This window comes from Hippopotamus amphibius, chromosome 10, assembly GCF_030028045.1.
Source record: "Hippopotamus amphibius kiboko isolate mHipAmp2 chromosome 10, mHipAmp2.hap2, whole genome shotgun sequence".
NCBI lineage: Eukaryota > Metazoa > Chordata > Mammalia > Artiodactyla > Hippopotamidae > Hippopotamus > Hippopotamus amphibius.
Window position 1 is genome coordinate 90807691 of NC_080195.1, and position 16647 is coordinate 90824337.

At 34.7% G+C, this 16647-nt stretch overlaps 1 long non-coding RNA gene across 10 annotated transcripts in view; it reads left to right on the plus strand.

Moving 5' to 3' along the window:
* Positions 1-16647, plus strand: part of LOC130830033 (uncharacterized) — a 206829-nt gene that overhangs the window by 176037 nt on the left and 14145 nt on the right. For 9 of the 10 annotated variants that reach the window (XR_009047700.1, XR_009047699.1, XR_009047697.1 and 6 more), the window contains one exon: positions 15952-16033. This is a non-coding gene — a long non-coding RNA (uncharacterized LOC130830033). Of the gene's footprint in view, positions 1-15485; positions 15556-15951; positions 16034-16647 lie in introns of all 10 variants that reach the window. The other variant, XR_009047704.1, reaches the window with a different exon arrangement.

Below are 16647 nucleotides of genomic sequence, written 5' to 3' on the forward strand. Positions count from 1 at the left end.
ACTCATGGAGGAAGACTTTTTCTGTGAAGGACCAGATAGTAAATCGTTTTGGCTCTGCGGGCCGTACAGTCTGTGTCACAACTTCTCAGCACTTCTGTTGAGCTGTGAAAGCAGCCGCAGACAACACACAAACAAATGGGTGTGGCTTCGTTCCAATAACATGTTGCTTATTAGAACAGGGAATCAGCCACATTCAGCACACAGACGGTAGTTTGCTGGCCCCTGATGTAGAGTCTTTCCCGTTTCTCCTCCCACCAAGTTATTGAGACAATGCCCAAAGGACCATGGCTCTATCACCTGATTCTTTCAAGAAACAAAACAACTTGGGAAGTGGCTTGTGGGCAGAACACTACTGAGGCTGTTTTTTGTTTTGTTTTGTTTTGTTTGTTTTTCCCTTTCTCTCCTTCTTTGTTCAATATTAGGCATTTCCTAACTTTAAACTGTCACTGCAGTAGCAATAACAATGGTGTATTGGTAAATGTCTAACAGTTGGCTCTCTGGGGGAGAAAAAAAGATGTTTACTAATTTCTGTAGTGTAAATTCTCCCATCATGGCCATTTTAAACTACCAATATGATGTCACTTAACCTTGAAGTTGGGGAAAGATGCATATAATAGTCTCCTGAATCAGTATGAGCTGGCTCCAGCCCACAGCAGGATACCTATTTAAATGCAGCAATAACTTTGTTCACCACCACTGCAAATTCTATAGGACAGTGGTGGGCTTGATGGGTGCGACTGGCTGGATGATCTCTTGGAATGTCAATAAATAATGAAAAAGTATATAATTGTAATGCTGTATGTAAAGCCCTTAGATCCGTGTTTCGTTAAAATACATACTCAGTAAATGGTAGCTATTATCCTCTTAGTTTAAGTCATTATAAGCATTAAAATTAAATGTTTAGCTACAGACTCAATCCAGTTTTAATGCCTTGTGTTAATAAGGCCTCTTAACTTGGAAGCAACAAAGATAAAGGAATTTTATGTAGCTATTCATGATTCTGCCCAGCTCAAGGTTAAGATAGCAACAAAATACTCCAACCAGAATAAAAGAAGTCTCCACTTCACTGCAGCTCTTCATAACACTTCACAAGGGTCAAGCTGTGTTATTTTCCTTCAGTGTTAAACAGAAGGAAACAGAAAGCATCTTAGAAACACAGTTCAATTATTGATTGAATAGTGGGTTCAATTTGACTGTAATTCTAACAAATACACTCCAATGAGTTCCAGACCAGGGCTGGGCCAACAAAAGGTAAAGGTTTCACTCAAGCTTTGAGGCAGACGCTCAGATTGAATTAGTAACATGGATGTCTATAGTGTTGAGCTACTAACAATGCTGCTCAGGACCAGTTAGACGGTACTAGTAGAATAACAGGCAAAATATTGACAACGGTTTGAATGACCAGACACCAAAAAAGGACATCAATCTAAAAGAAGTTAGTGAAAAAATATATATTAACCCCGAAAGCAGTTAACACACAGTTTAGGTTTAATCACTCAGCATTTAGGAGAAAAGGCTATTTTAAATACCATAAAAGTGCTATTTAAATTATTTACCCTCTAGTATCCTTTGCTCATTCTCTTCAATCTATGAAGTTTTCTGTCCTCGTATAAGACATGACTTAGTGTTTGGTCTGTGAAATGAGTTAAGAACAAGAGTATTCCTTTTAACCTTCTAGCTAATCTTAGTCTTTTCCTCTGTGCTTTTACTAGCACATAATTCAAATATATTAGTTTTCTGGTAGTTATCCTGCATTGATTCTTGATGACCCTTTGTTCTAGAAGACTCATTTTAACAACAGAATACCTCACACTAAACCCTGGTCAGAATCCACTCCCTCCTCTCCCCCAATCCCCAAATATTACTGAATGAGTTGTATTTTCTGTTTCAATAAACTCTTTCATATGTATTTTTGCTACATTTTCTTTTGGTTTTCTGCTCATTCTAATATTAATGAAAATATATTTTAGGTAATCAGCTTTCTTTTAAAAAGAACGTTTATGTGGAAAAAGATATACGGATTAGAATAGCATAATGAACCTCTAAATGTTCATCACGCATGGAGGTTCAACTATTTAATGATTTATTGTGGGGGGGGGGATTGACATCTTTTTTCCAACTGCACTGAGTTATATTTAACAAGTAACATTGTGTAGTATATTGTGAAATGATTATCACAATAAGGTTATTTAACACATTCATCACCTCAGATAGTTATATAGTTACCTTTTTTTGTGGGAAGAACATTTAAGATTACTCTCAGCAAATTTCAGGTGTTAGATATATATTGTCAGCTACAGTCACCATGCTGTACATTAGATCTCCAGAACTCATCCATCTTATAACTGGAAATTTGTACCTTTTGATAATCATCATTCATTTCCCCAACTTCCCTGCTCCTGGCTACCATCAACCTGCAATTTATTTCTAGGGGTTCGTTTTTTATTTAGAGTCTACATATAAGCAAGATTATATAGTATTTGTCTTCCACTCTCTGACTTATTTCACTTTGCACAGTGCTCTCAAGGTTCACCCAGGTTGTCACAAATGACAGGATTTTCTAATTTTTTATGGCTGAATAATATTCTACTATATTATAGATGCATATATTATGTATATATATATACACACACAGGCATATACATACACAGCACATTTCCTTTATCTGTTCATCCACTAATGGATACTTAAGTTGTTTCCATGTTTTGGCTATTTGTAAATAATGCTGCAATGAACATGGGGCTGCAGGTATCTCTTTGAGACAGTGATTTCACTTTCTTTGAATGTATATACCCAACTATTCAACTTTTATCAATGTATGGCCAATCTGGTTTCATCTGTACCCACCATTTACTCATTTCTAACTTCCTGGATTATTTTGAAGCAAGCTCATGTATCACATAATATGCATGCATCTATAAATATTTCAATATTTGTCTCTAAAAGTAGAGCACTGCTTTTTATAAAGCATAATGTCACTATTACCCTACAAATATTTGCAATAGTTTTGTAATATCATCAAATATTCCATAAGTGTACAAATTTTCCTGATTGTCTCATTTTTTAAATGTTAATTTGTTTGAATGAGGACACAGACATGAGCCACACGTGGCATTTGGTTGACATATGTCCAAAGTCCATTTCAATATATAGGTTCCTCTTCTTTTAGTTCTTTGCAATTTATTTGTTGATGAAACAGAATCAGTTACCCTTCAGTGTCTTTCTCGTTCTAGATTTTGCTGATTTCATCCCTAAAGTGTCATTAGTCATGTTCTTCTCTACTGGTGTTTCCTGTAAACCAAGTGCTCCACTGCAATGCTACATTCAGATTCTTCTCCTTTTTGATTTAGTAAGATTTGTTCGTAAATGATATTGTATACATCCCACCAGGAAGCACATAGAAAACCTGTCTTTATTGTGACTAAGTGGGAGGAAGTTTGTGATTTTCTAGTATTTAATTATGGTTGCATCATCTAGGAATCAAACATTTCAAACACATATGTTAGAATTTAATATAATATTATTTTATGATATTTCAAAAAGAGCACCTTAATCTTCAGGAATTCCATCAACTGAGCAGGTCTGAACTCATATGTCTGAAATTGGATTAAATTATGGAGAAATTCCAAGGGAAGTAGCCTTGAACCAATACAAGGTAATATGTAGAGCTTCTCCAATACAAACTAATTCGAGTTCATTCTCAGAAAAGAATGAGGGATATTGCATTAGAACTAGACTTTTGTGGTGACTTTTAACTTTATAAAAACTTTAGGGAAGACCAATATGGACTAAATTATGGGGACAATTCAAAGCATCAAAATTGTCTTGTGATGGAGCATATGAACCATTCCAGCCTACTCCAAGAAGATGGTGCAACTCTGTCACGATCCTGGGAGTGCAGAGTTGAGATAAAAACATGAAGACATTATATGAAATGTCATTTGTCGTTTAAAAACAGAAGTATGTATGTATTCTTGGGAATGGAGAAAAAATCATGTGGTTGTTTACGAACTTTCAGAAATGGTATGGCTTTTTAAATAGCCACCTCGATGGTCATCTTTTTAATTCCTCTTATGAAAAAAAACTGGAAAACTAAAGGGAGTTAATTTATAGTTAGCTCATTATTGACAGCACTTTAGTCTCATATCCCTTGCCAAACGTGAAGAGGATATAACTTTCCTTTATATATTTATTGGGGATAAATTATAGCTAATTTTTCCATTTGTATGGATGCTTTGAGTTCAAAGCTATGGTATCATATATAAAATACTCCACTTTTTCAATAATACATCACTAAAATTAGACCCATATTCTATTTTGAAACTGGGAGAAAATCTTCCTTAGACTCTGAGAACTGTATTACATTAATGAATTTTCTTCAAGTTCTAAGGTTCCCTGAATCTATTTTAATTCCATATCAAGAATTGGAGAGGTTTTTCCAAGAAGTTACATAAATTTACAAAATGAAGTGGGAGTCTATGACCCACTTCTTAAACTTCTATTTTTCCTACTGCTTTTGCCCCCAAAGTAAGTAAAGAGACATATTGCTCTGTTATATCATCATTACCAACTTTTAAGGAATTTTCTGTTTTAAATTAAGATACTTAATCTAATATATAATTTTTTAATTATTACATCATATCATATCATACTTGTCACAGTTAGGAACCTGGAGCAGACTGAGATTTTAGAGCAAAATGATGATGTGGAAATAGACAAGGATAGCCCGCGGCAACCCCAAGCATACAGTGTCTACAGAGCAACAGCAGTGAGATATTCTGGGCAATGTTGGACCAGGGAGTATTACACTTCTCATATGGCATGATTCTTATTATTTTATTTTATATTTCGTAACATCATAAGGTCCATGAAATTAGCTCCCTTTAGTAAAGTGCTTTTGTGTTGCTTGTTCTGACAATGCTTTGTGCTGATCAGAATATTAACAGCAATATGTGAAATGTAATGTTCTTTATACCAAGAAATAGGTTAGTTTCTATTTGTTCAATAAAACCCATACTCTGAGAGTTTTACTCAAGAACCTAAAATTCAGTTGAGTATAAAAAAATGGCCATTACTCAGGAAGCCTCAGAAGGTATTTTTCATGAGCTGCTGATGTGACATTTATTGGGATATTATAATGTGAAAAAAAAGTTTCATAAAATGCAAGTAAATATATTTTACATTAAATTACATTGTTGTTAAGTGTGTAGTTTATGTTCTTGTTTAACAGTTTTACATGTTGTTTATATCCACTAATGATTCGTTTGAAAAAGCTTTTCTGGAGTTTGATTGATTTGTAACTGAATATCAATTCTTATGGTACATCATTAAAATTCTGTGTTGGTGATAGAACAGTTTTTCAGAGAAGAGACACTTTCCGTTAACATTTGAAAGTAAGTATTCCTTAATTTATCCTGATAATGACAGAAACTTATGTGGGAAGATTAAGCCAGCACTGTATAAATTTAAATGTTCTATCCTAGAGCATTCCTTTTTTTCTGGTATTTTTAAGCAAAACAAAATTAACAGATTTTGTAAGAGCCAAATTGAAGAACTTGCCCTACTGAATATGTTATCTTGGTTCTATTAGTTGCTATTTTGCAGAAATATAGACCATAAAATAGCAGCATCTTAAAGTTTGAAGATATCTTAAAAATTACCCTCCCTCCTCTGAGGCCAGAATCCCTTAATAATCCATGTGGATTATAGCACTGTACATGGGAGTTAACATATTCAGTGGTAGAGAGTTTACTGCTTTCATAGGCAGTTAATGATATCTTTGGATAGCTCTAATTTTTAGAAAGTTCTTTCGTACATTGAGCCAAATTTTTTCTAACAGTATCAAACATGTCTACATGACAAAACTTTGAATATTTAAGGTCACTTTTCATGCCTCTCCTCTTCACAAGTTTTTAATATGCTGTAATACATCTTTAAGGATCTCTAAAATTATAGTATTATTGTTATACATCTACACACAGTTAAGGGTGTGGTCTTCCAGTCCATCAAGTCTGCCCAAGATTTTATAGCTTAACTGCAAGGAGTTAGAGACCAACTACAAAGTCCACCCACACTTCTGAAAATTCAGGGTTTTTCAAATCTTCCTTCAAGTTTGATAATTCACTAGATCAGCTCACAGAACTAACTTAAACCTACAACACTTACAGTTTCAGCTACTACAGGGACATGGTACTGAAAATCAGCCAAAAGAAGAGACACATGCAGAGTCTGGGAGGGTTCCAAATGGAAGTTTCCATTGTCCTCAGAATGTGTTCTCCTTCTAAGTAATGATGTGTGACAACACACATAGTATATTGCCAACAGGAGACGCTCATGTGGGCTTCAAAATACAGAGTTTTTATTGGAGCTTTATTACATATGCATGATTGATGGATTGATTTACCAGGTTGTCCAAAAGGTCCTCCATGAATAATAGTTACTCCTATCACTTGGGAATTTCCAAAGGTTCAGAGGTTACCTCCCAGGAGCCAGGAACAAAGGTCAGACCTCTCTTTAAAGAAGGGCAAATCCTTACCATGCAGTATCATTTATCATTTTCTTGGAGAAAAGGCTTCAATTCCTTAATCTTACATAACATATAGTTTTAGGAGCTCAACATATCTTGGTTGCATTTCTCTAGATAATCTCTAATTTATTAATATCTTCCTTGGGGTCCCAGAAACTTTGTGTAACTTTGTTAAAAAATATATACCTCATGTCACTTGTCTCCAAAAGGCATCTCTGTGTTGAAGTATTTGAGCCCTACTATGAAGTGTGAAATAAAACTTTCGACTTGGGGATTTGACAGACAAGGAGAATCCTGACATTTAATAGCCATTCGACCTTGTAAAAGTTTCGTGTTCTTTCTGAGCTTCCATTTCCTCATAGATACAAAGTTAATAATAATAATAATCTATATATTAAGGGAACTCAGATCACATGTAAAATCTTTAATGTATCATAGGCGCTTAATAACTATTAGTTCTCTTCTGGGAAAAAATACTGTGTGGTGTGAATTTGTGTTTGAGAGGTATCTTATACAATGTTTGCCTACCAAGTATTCTACACTAGATGTATGCATACATTATTAAAACAAAACAGAATTCATTCAATTCATCAAATATTTATCTAAGTCCAACTGAGAAGTGTAAAGCTTTATGCTAGTGACAGAGAAAAAAAAGAAAGTTTCTGCCTTCCTGGAGAGAGAACATCTTCATAAATATCTTTGCTATAAGTAGACTGGAATTGGTGTTGAATTAAGGCACGTATCTCATGCAATAATGGAAGTGCTAGAGAGTAAGAAATTCTGATTGCAGTTATTGGAGAATGTGTCTTGAAGAAGGTGCTATGTCATGGAAGGCCTAGAGCATTAGGAGAGCTTTGACAGCATTTTTAGGAAGAGTGACTACCATGTTTCTGAATTTCTGAATGAATTTACTTGGTAGAAAAGTGAATTTTGTGCTCGCTTCAGCAGCACATATGCTAATTTTTAAAAAAGGAAAAAAAGAAAGAAAAAGTGAATCTTGCAGCAAGATGTAAATAAATTTATCATGAATATAGGAACAAAATATAAATAAAATAATCATATCAGAAATGAGTTCTCTAAAATAAGTGGCAATCTTAGAAAAAAATTTAGCCTGAAAGCTCTATCTTTGTATTAAAAATATGTTATTGATCTTATTGGAATGTCAACGTATTGCTTCTGTACTTTGTGCTTTTAAAACTCAGGAGACTTTACCCTATTTCTCAAATTCATTAAGTCAGTTTTTGAATTCAAGGAAAATGTAGATTTTACCTGGCGCAGGCAGTTTATTTGAGAACTGTGAGAGAGTTAAGCATCATCAAACAACTAATTCAGCAAATATTCACTGGATGTATTCTGTGTGCCAGGCACTGTTCCAGGTTCGGTGGGAAACTGACAGTAAACAAGTAAGTAAATACATAGACTGTCAGAGGGTGTAAGTATCATCAAGAAAAGTAAAACAGTGGAATGAGTGATAGTGTTGGAGAAGAGTGGAACTTGCTCTTTTATATAAATGTCAGGAAAGACCTTTGGACAGAGATCTAAGCAGAGACAATTAGTGTGAAGCAAGTCAAGGTGATCTCCTGGGGTGAGGGTTTCAGGCAGAGAAAACAGCAAGAGGGATGTTCCCAGAGGTCGAGGTCAGAGCATGCGTGGAATTTCCCAGGAACAGCAAGGACTCCAGTGTGGCTGAGGAGAATGAGAGAGGGAGAAAGCAGCAGAGGTGGCTGTAATATCAGGCTCTGTAGACCTTTGCAAAGACTCTGGATTTTATTACAAGTGCTATCTCCATAACCTGACCCATACCTACCTCCTAAACCTTGTCTTCACTTCTGGTCTTTGAACTCCCTACACCTGTGCTGTCTGATATGGCAGCCACTAGCTGCATGTAGCTACTGAGAACTTGGAATATGGCCAGTTTAAATGGACAGTATGAGAAAAGGTAAAATATCTCAGAAATTTTTATATTGTTTAAGAGGTTGAAATGAAAATATTTTAGATATATTGGGTTAAATAAAATGAAACAAACTTAATCTGTGTCTTTTCTTTTCATTAACATTTTTATTTTGAGATAATTCTAGATTTCCATGCAGTTGTAAGAAACAGTACAGAGAAATCCTGTGTTCCCTTTACTCACTTTTACCCAATAGTGATGTCTTGCAAATCTGTTGTCACCATATTCCTACCAGAATATTGACAGTGATACATCTTACTCAGATTTCCTTAATTTTAATTGTACTTGTGTGTGTGTATGTGTGTGTATTGAGTTTAGTTCTATGCAGTTTTGTTACATTTGTAAATATGTGTTTCCACCAGCATGTCAAGATCCAGAACAGTTTCTTCATCTCAAAGATTCCTTGTGTTGTGGTTTTATAACCACATCCACCTCACTCCTGGGCTCCATCCTCCCCCCGGCCCTAATCTCTAGCAATTACTAGTTTGTTCTCCATTTCTGTAATTTTATCCTGTCAAGAATGTTATGTAAATGGAATCCTACAAGATATATCTTTTGGGAATCGTTTTTATTCCCTTAGAATAATTCTCTGAAGATTGATCCAAGTTGTTGCATGCATCAATAGTTCATTCCTCTTTATTGCCAAGTAGCGTTCCATGGTGTGGAGGTACCACACTTTAACTACTCACCCATTAAGCACACTTGGATCCGTTCTAGTCTTTGCTGTTATGAATGAAGTTGCCATAAACATTCCTGTGAATGTTTTTGTGTTAACGTATGTTGTAATTTATCCAGGGTAAATGCTTGAGTCCATCACTCTTGTGATATTTGCATATTTAGATTTATGAGAGGCTATCAAACCATTTGTCCAGAGTACTGTACCAACCTCTTTTTACTTTTTGTTGACATGGCTGCTAGAAAATTATCATGGGTATGTGGCTCACATTTCTATTGGACAGTGCTTCTCTGGTTCATCCCATACGCCTTTCTTTCTATCTGGAGTGTGTTTTCATTATCCCTTCACAAATGCACAGGAACTACTACGGCACAGTGGTTAAGAGCAGAATCTAAAACCAGAGGGTCTGTGTTTGTATCTGGGATCTATCCCTTACCTACTCTATGATGTGTTAAGATATCTAGTACCTTTTTTCCTCTTTACCTGTGAATGTGATGATTGCAGTGGTACTGATTTCATTGGGTTGGTGTAGGGCTGAGCGCATTAGCACATGTGAAGTTATTTCCCAGTGACACTCTCCTGACCTCCTGTCCAAGAGCAGATTTAAATCCTAATATAGACTGCCACTACAGTCAACACCCTCATTAAAATTGTGACTATATGATTATTTCATATCTTTCTCCACTACTGTGAAGGAAGGGGCCCTGTCTGTCTGATTCAGTGCTATATCCTCAGTGTTAGCACAGAATTGCCCAGAGAAGACAGTTAATGTAACATTGTTGAATAAACGAGTGAATGAATGAATTTCCTTCAATGTAAGCATTTAAGTAACTCATTTAAGTAACTCATGTGTTACTTAAAATATAATTTTATTTATTCTTTCTTAAAATTGTAAAACTCACAGTATTCATGTTTCTCTGAGAAGATTTTTACATGTGGATCCTATGTATTGTGGAATAAAAACTGCTCTGGGGTAGTGATAGAATTCAGTGATAAACATACTGACTCATGTATATACTTTAATACTTTTTGATTGGTTGCTTTGGTTAATTGTTCAGTTTAAGTAATCATTCCTTTATTATGCTGGGGTTCCCTGAAGGTTGATGGAATTCACGTTACTTAACTGCTTTCTTCGATTTTATGGGCCTTGTGAACACTGATTCTCCCGAAGCATCAGTAGGTGACATTGAGATAGAAGTCCCTCTTTACACTTCTGCAGATAATTTTATCTCAGTATTTCAATTATCTAAAGCCGTAAATAGGTAAGTTCCATGACATACTTGGGAAAGTCAGAGAAAACCATGGCTTAGCAGAGATGATTTTCATTTACCTACTCTCTGTTTAAACCCAAACTCTATACCAACTACCAAGAGCACATGCCTTTTTCATACACACACACACACACACACTCACACACACTCACACAAATACAGTTTGTCAGTGGTCCACCTTTATCTGCTCACCTACCAAGGGAGGTTACTATAGTAGAATGAACACTGATTTATGGTCACTTTGCCCTACCATGAGTGAGGCTCTTGCTATTAACCCTGTGGTCTTGAAAAGACCAATTAACATGTTTCATCCTTCATTTCATTTGCTAAGTAATGGGGATGATGATGAGATCTACCAAGATCTCATTGCATTGATAACTGAATACAGCGGTCCATATATAGATCATGGACATATATATATGTTTTCTCCAATTTTACCACCTACCCTCAAAGGCAGCTATCATTAGACCAGTGTTACACCTTAGCATGCTGCGTATCAGCAGTGCACTTTAACTTCACAGTTAGATGACCAGGCTTTGCCATGAAATTATGATTCCTTCCTTCCATCTAAATATTTGAGCTCAGATGTGTACTGAAGCATGTCCAGATATAAAAGAAAGATTATGATGATATTATGATGATATTTGTTTCCTGGTTTAATAATTCTTGATGCTGAATTGACTAAAATGATACAAAATAACATAAAATTTGCTAATATTTATTGTGTTTACTTTGTGATCAGAACTATATTAAATAACTTACCAGATAATTTTTATTGAGATATAATTGACATATAACATTTAAATATAAGTTTAAGGTGTACAATATGTTGATTTCATGCACTTATATATTGCAATATGCTTTCCACCATAGCATTAGCTAATACCTCCAATGTGTCCCATAATTAGCATTTCTTTTTTATGATGAGAACATTTAAGATGTAGTTTCTTAACAACTTTGAAGTATATAATACAGTATTGTCAATATAGCGACACAGGTAATTACTATACTCATTCCTATTTTACACTTGGGGACACAGCCTAAGAGAGATTAGATCAGTGGCTCAAGGTCAGTGTGCTAGTAATTATCAAGGCTGTGATATGATTCTGTGTGATGTGAGGGTTCAAGCCTTTACCAATGATGCATGTTGCTTCTTATTTCAGTAATTTCAGTTGGTCATCTGGGTTGATCACAGAGGAAGTGATGCTCCCTTTGATTTCATTTGCCTTATATTTTTCAACATATTTCATTCACATACAGTCTGGTGAAACAAAATCATGTTCTCTTTCTTCTATGCTTTTACACTTATCATGTTCCCATGGCCTTCTTAAATAGAATAAATAATAACAACAACAAGCCCTTACTCGAAGGGAGTAAAAATTCTAGCTTCTCCCATTTTCTTATTGTAGCCCAAAGACATTGGTGTCATAAATATCCATATGCCAACAATATTGAATTTTCATCATCGGGTAACTCCAGTGTTGTAGACATGAAAGTGTGACACCATATTTTTTTATAATCACTTCTCCTGCCACATTTTAATACATCTATAGTTACCATCTGGAATAATAATATTAAATGGATTATTGTTTTCTCCTTAAAGTATTAAATCCTTATTTAAAGATGATTGTTTAGTTGACCATTCATTTACATAGTGCACAAGAGTCTGTGTTTTGGAATTTCTTAGTCTTCTCTCTACTGTATATCTTTTCCACATGGCTATTTTTAAGGTGAAAATTGTTGCTTTATAGGACCACTTTGCTTCTCTCTTTTTATCTTATTATTGCTATTCTTTTTAATTGGAATACTCCTATTGTGTAACCAGGAAGAGTTCTTTCAACCTGGGAATATTTGCTTCAAATAGCATAAAAATATTTATGTATTTATGTATGTATGTATGTATTTATTTATTGTCATTTTCCTAAAATATCAGCTTTGATTAATAATTATATACAGGCTTTGTTCTTCTTATCTGGGTGTCAACGGTAATTGGAATCCATACCCGTATCCTACCTTGCAATCATGCTGCAAAAGGCCAATAAATTCCCGCTGAGTGTGTTACTTGTTAAATTTAGTGCATTACATTCAGGGTAATGAATAAAAGCAGTGGGCCGTTACCGTCTGGCTGGCTGAGGAAGGCTGGAACAGCCAGACTCCTCCGAGGCTTTGAGCTGGCTTAAAACGGTGACAGGCAGAATCAAGGGAGTCCCGGAGCATCACAGTTCAGTTTGTCTCCCTTAATTTCCTCTTCTGTAGAGACTCAGAAGGCTATAGGCAGGTGAGGTCATTTTAGCCATTAATTCACCACACTTTCATAAGCTGCATGCTCTGGTTTCATTAACAAGCAAATACAGTTTAAATAAATAGTTACGTATTTACCTTCAGCAGAGAGATGAGAATACCATTGAATACACACTAGTGGCTATGCCTCCATGCAGGTCACTTTGTATATCTACATATGTCTACTGTGTATTCATTTTCTGGTGTTAAAAAGGCACATAGGTATTTTAATATGAGTGAATAACCAATGAAGTAAGCCCCATAGATATATCTGTACTTATTTCCATCTCATATTTATTGAACATACAAAAGCAGTTACTGAGAAAGTGACTACCACATTCTTAAGCCTACATTCTTAGGAAATAAATATATTCTTCATATGAAAAAATTCTTTCTTAAACTATAATATCATAAAATTCAACATATACTGTAAATGCACAAAGGCAGGTACGTTAGAGCAATGTGGTCTATGTTTTTTTTAAATAAATGAAAGCCAGTCTTTATTCTTCCAGCAAATAATTGTTATACACTCTGTTTTGTGCCAAAGCCAGCTGACTCCCTTAGACTTTTGAGTTATTGTGAATATTAATATCTATCCAGAAACAAGTAAATTCTCAAAGAAAGGAGGAAAAAATAATTTGTATGAGATGACTACTTATATCATGCTTGACTGTCTTGGACATTTTAGTGCAGAGTGTCCTTTGCTATCTATGATAGAGCAGCTGGTTCCAAATAACATGGTATATCTCATTAGAGAGATATCAGATCTAATTATGCAGCATATAAGTGAGATCATTATAGTAACATTATCTCAATGAGGGAAGTAAGCACATGTGAAATCTAACACTCTGCTGCTTGAAAGAATTTTTGAAAGCAAATGTAAGGAATTAATGTACATTAAAAGATGCTGAAAACCAGTCATGAATCGTTGGCATGTAATGGAAAATAGAATGATAGGTACCCTGATTAATTTTGCTGGAGATAAAAATAAGCTTTCTCGGCAAAATATTATCTTTTAATACAAATTATTTTCCAAACAAGATAAAACAAAAAAGTGGTAGAAGAGACATAGCTTTTGTTATTTTGTGTTTATTCTGTTACCTTTTTTTTTGCTCTTCTATTGTGTCAGAGATCACAGAGAAGCCTTGTTAAAACAGACTGTTGGCCCCGTCCTCAGAGTTCCTGATTCAGTAGGACTGGGTGGAGTCTGAGGACTTGCATTTCTAAAATTCCCAAGTGACACTGATCTGCTGGTCCAGGTCCTATTTGAGAACCACTGGACTATGTGAAAATCACTATAGAAGACATTTAAGTCACATTATCTTCTTGATTATTTTTTGGTAAGATGAGAGTCCAAGGATCACATATTCTGCTCAGTATTTTTCAATCAAGCTATGTATCTTGGGAAATCCAAATTCTGTTACAAAGAAACGTCCTTAAAATATAATTAAAGCTTCTGTCTGACAAGTGCATTGGGCATATTTTTTAATAACATATTTCTAAACAAGAATGCAAACAGTAAAGTAAATAGATACTACCTAGCAGGGAATAGGCCAACAATAATAAGTTATAGCTCCATGAAGCTAACATAACTCACGCTTATCTGTAGATGTTATCACTTTCCTAAGATATCTGAGTATGCTGACTATTAAATTGATTGATTCTAATGTACAGCATGGTGAGTATAGTTAATAATAGTGTCATATATTTGATTTGCTAAGAGTGTAGATCTTAAGTGTTCTCATTACACACAAAAAAAACCTGGTAAATATATGAGGTAATGAATGTGTTAATTAACCTGATAGTGGTTATAATTTCTCAAGGTATGTGTATATCAAATCATCACCTTGTACCCTTGAAATATATACAGTTTTATTTGTCAATCATAGCTCAATAAAGTGGGAAGAAAAATAATAAGTAAATAAATTGATGTAGTCAAACAAATTTTAAATTTAAAAAAGTAGCAATCAAAGATTGTCATAATATATAAAACAGCTAACTGGCTCTTTCCCATGTAAGGTAATGCTACCTATAGCTCGAATAGTTTTGCTAAAATATTACCTAACAATGTGTTTAGGAAGATGTATATAATAAAATACCACCATAAGTTTGCATGAGTTTTGTTTCTGTTTGATTTTATCTGTTTCTTATCTAAAGTCAAGCATTATATTTGTTATGGTAACAATTTAATGTTCAGAGGACATTTCCAGAGAGACTATTTCCTTCACCCTACTCAGGTAGTCTTCAAAATTAGATAATCAGGTTCATATTCTGAATTCAAATATCTGAGGTTCATAAAATTAGGAAACACTATGTTGTAATCTGCCTAAAAATAGAAGATTGTAGGACTTAAATGTCAGGGCAATAACTTCTTCTTCTTCTTCTTTTTTTTTTTTGTGGAAGAGAGCCCAAACCAAATTTATGAAGCAAAACTCTTAATTTTTAGAAAGTGGGTTATAGTCAGTTTTTCCATGTTTGTTTTAACTGAGCTATCTGATCAACTCTGAGGAACCCTTTTGTTGTCTCCTCTCTTACCCCAAAATGCAGCTGAACACTCCATCCATCTGCATGTTAAAAATGATGAAACTGTTATTCAATGGTACAAGTGCTTTTTGATCATTTTAATGTGATCATCCTATTCCAGAACAAAATTCTGTTTCCCAGGATCACTTTTAAGTATCCAAAAAAGCTTGTGTTGTGTTATACCCACAGGCAGAACCGGACTGAGGGTTCAGATTCCATTAATTGTCCTGTGTTCTTATTCTTGGTTGCATTCCGTAGTCACATGAGGGGCTTTAGAAAACGCTGATGCCTGGGTCTCAACCACAGTGATTTGGATTTAATTGCTCTGGTGAGTAGCTAGTTCATTAGGATCTTTTAAGAATCTCCCCATGTTATTACTATGTGTAGCCAAGTTTGAGACCAATGTTTACAGTTACTTACAGGTGAATCTATTAAAAGGGCCAGTAGCAATGAAGTTAGTGTAGGTGCCTCACATTCCAAGCGTCGGAGCTCACAGGAAATAGTGAAGTGGTCATTCCCATTCATGCAGATTTGTGTGTTGCTTGTGTTTTTGACCATGGCAGAGATGGGGTTATCAAGGTGAAATCCACTCTATTGGATTTACCATAATCTTGGTGGTAACATGTTTCTGGTAACATGCACGTACAGAAGCAATGTTTATTATGGGGGTTTAAATTTTACTTGATTGGGTTCTTATCTTCTTTTTCCTGTTCTACTGTGTTAGTTCCTTAACCAGAATTCCTGAGAGCACATGATGTTCTAGTCCTTGTGCAGGCGTAAGAGTACAGCAGTGAAGGAACATAAAGGTAAGATTATACAATTATTGGTAATATGCTTTTCAGAAAACTGAGTGCAAATGTGAAAATCATTGGCAGAATAAAATACTTAAATGCTTTTTAAAATTAAACAGTGAGTTGGTAGTAAAATATAGATTATATTGACAAAAATTAGAAAAATAATGTGGAACATGAGAGTGGAAGGAAGAGTAGGAGGATTATAGAAGGAAAAATGTAGCAAGATTTTCATCTTAGCTGACAGCAGCCTACTATATTACTTCATGCTTGGCTTTGGTAATGACAAAGTATAAGGTATAAAGAATGTATGTAGACATTTTAAGGGAAATATAAATTAAATGTAAAATATAAACATGATGTATAACTACCAAATCACTACAGAAGAATTGCACCATTTAAATAACTAAAATCAAGGAAATAAAAGGGAAAGTAAATAACTGATATCTATAAACATCTCTCCCCTACAAACAGAAGCTACACTTTTTTTTCAAGCATCTGTGCTTTATTTACCAAAATAGATCAGTATTATTCAAGAACAAATAAATGATAAAAAAGAGAAATTGCAGAAATGGCATACGGTCACAATTGTACAATGCTAAAAACTAAAACTATTACCCTCCCCAAAT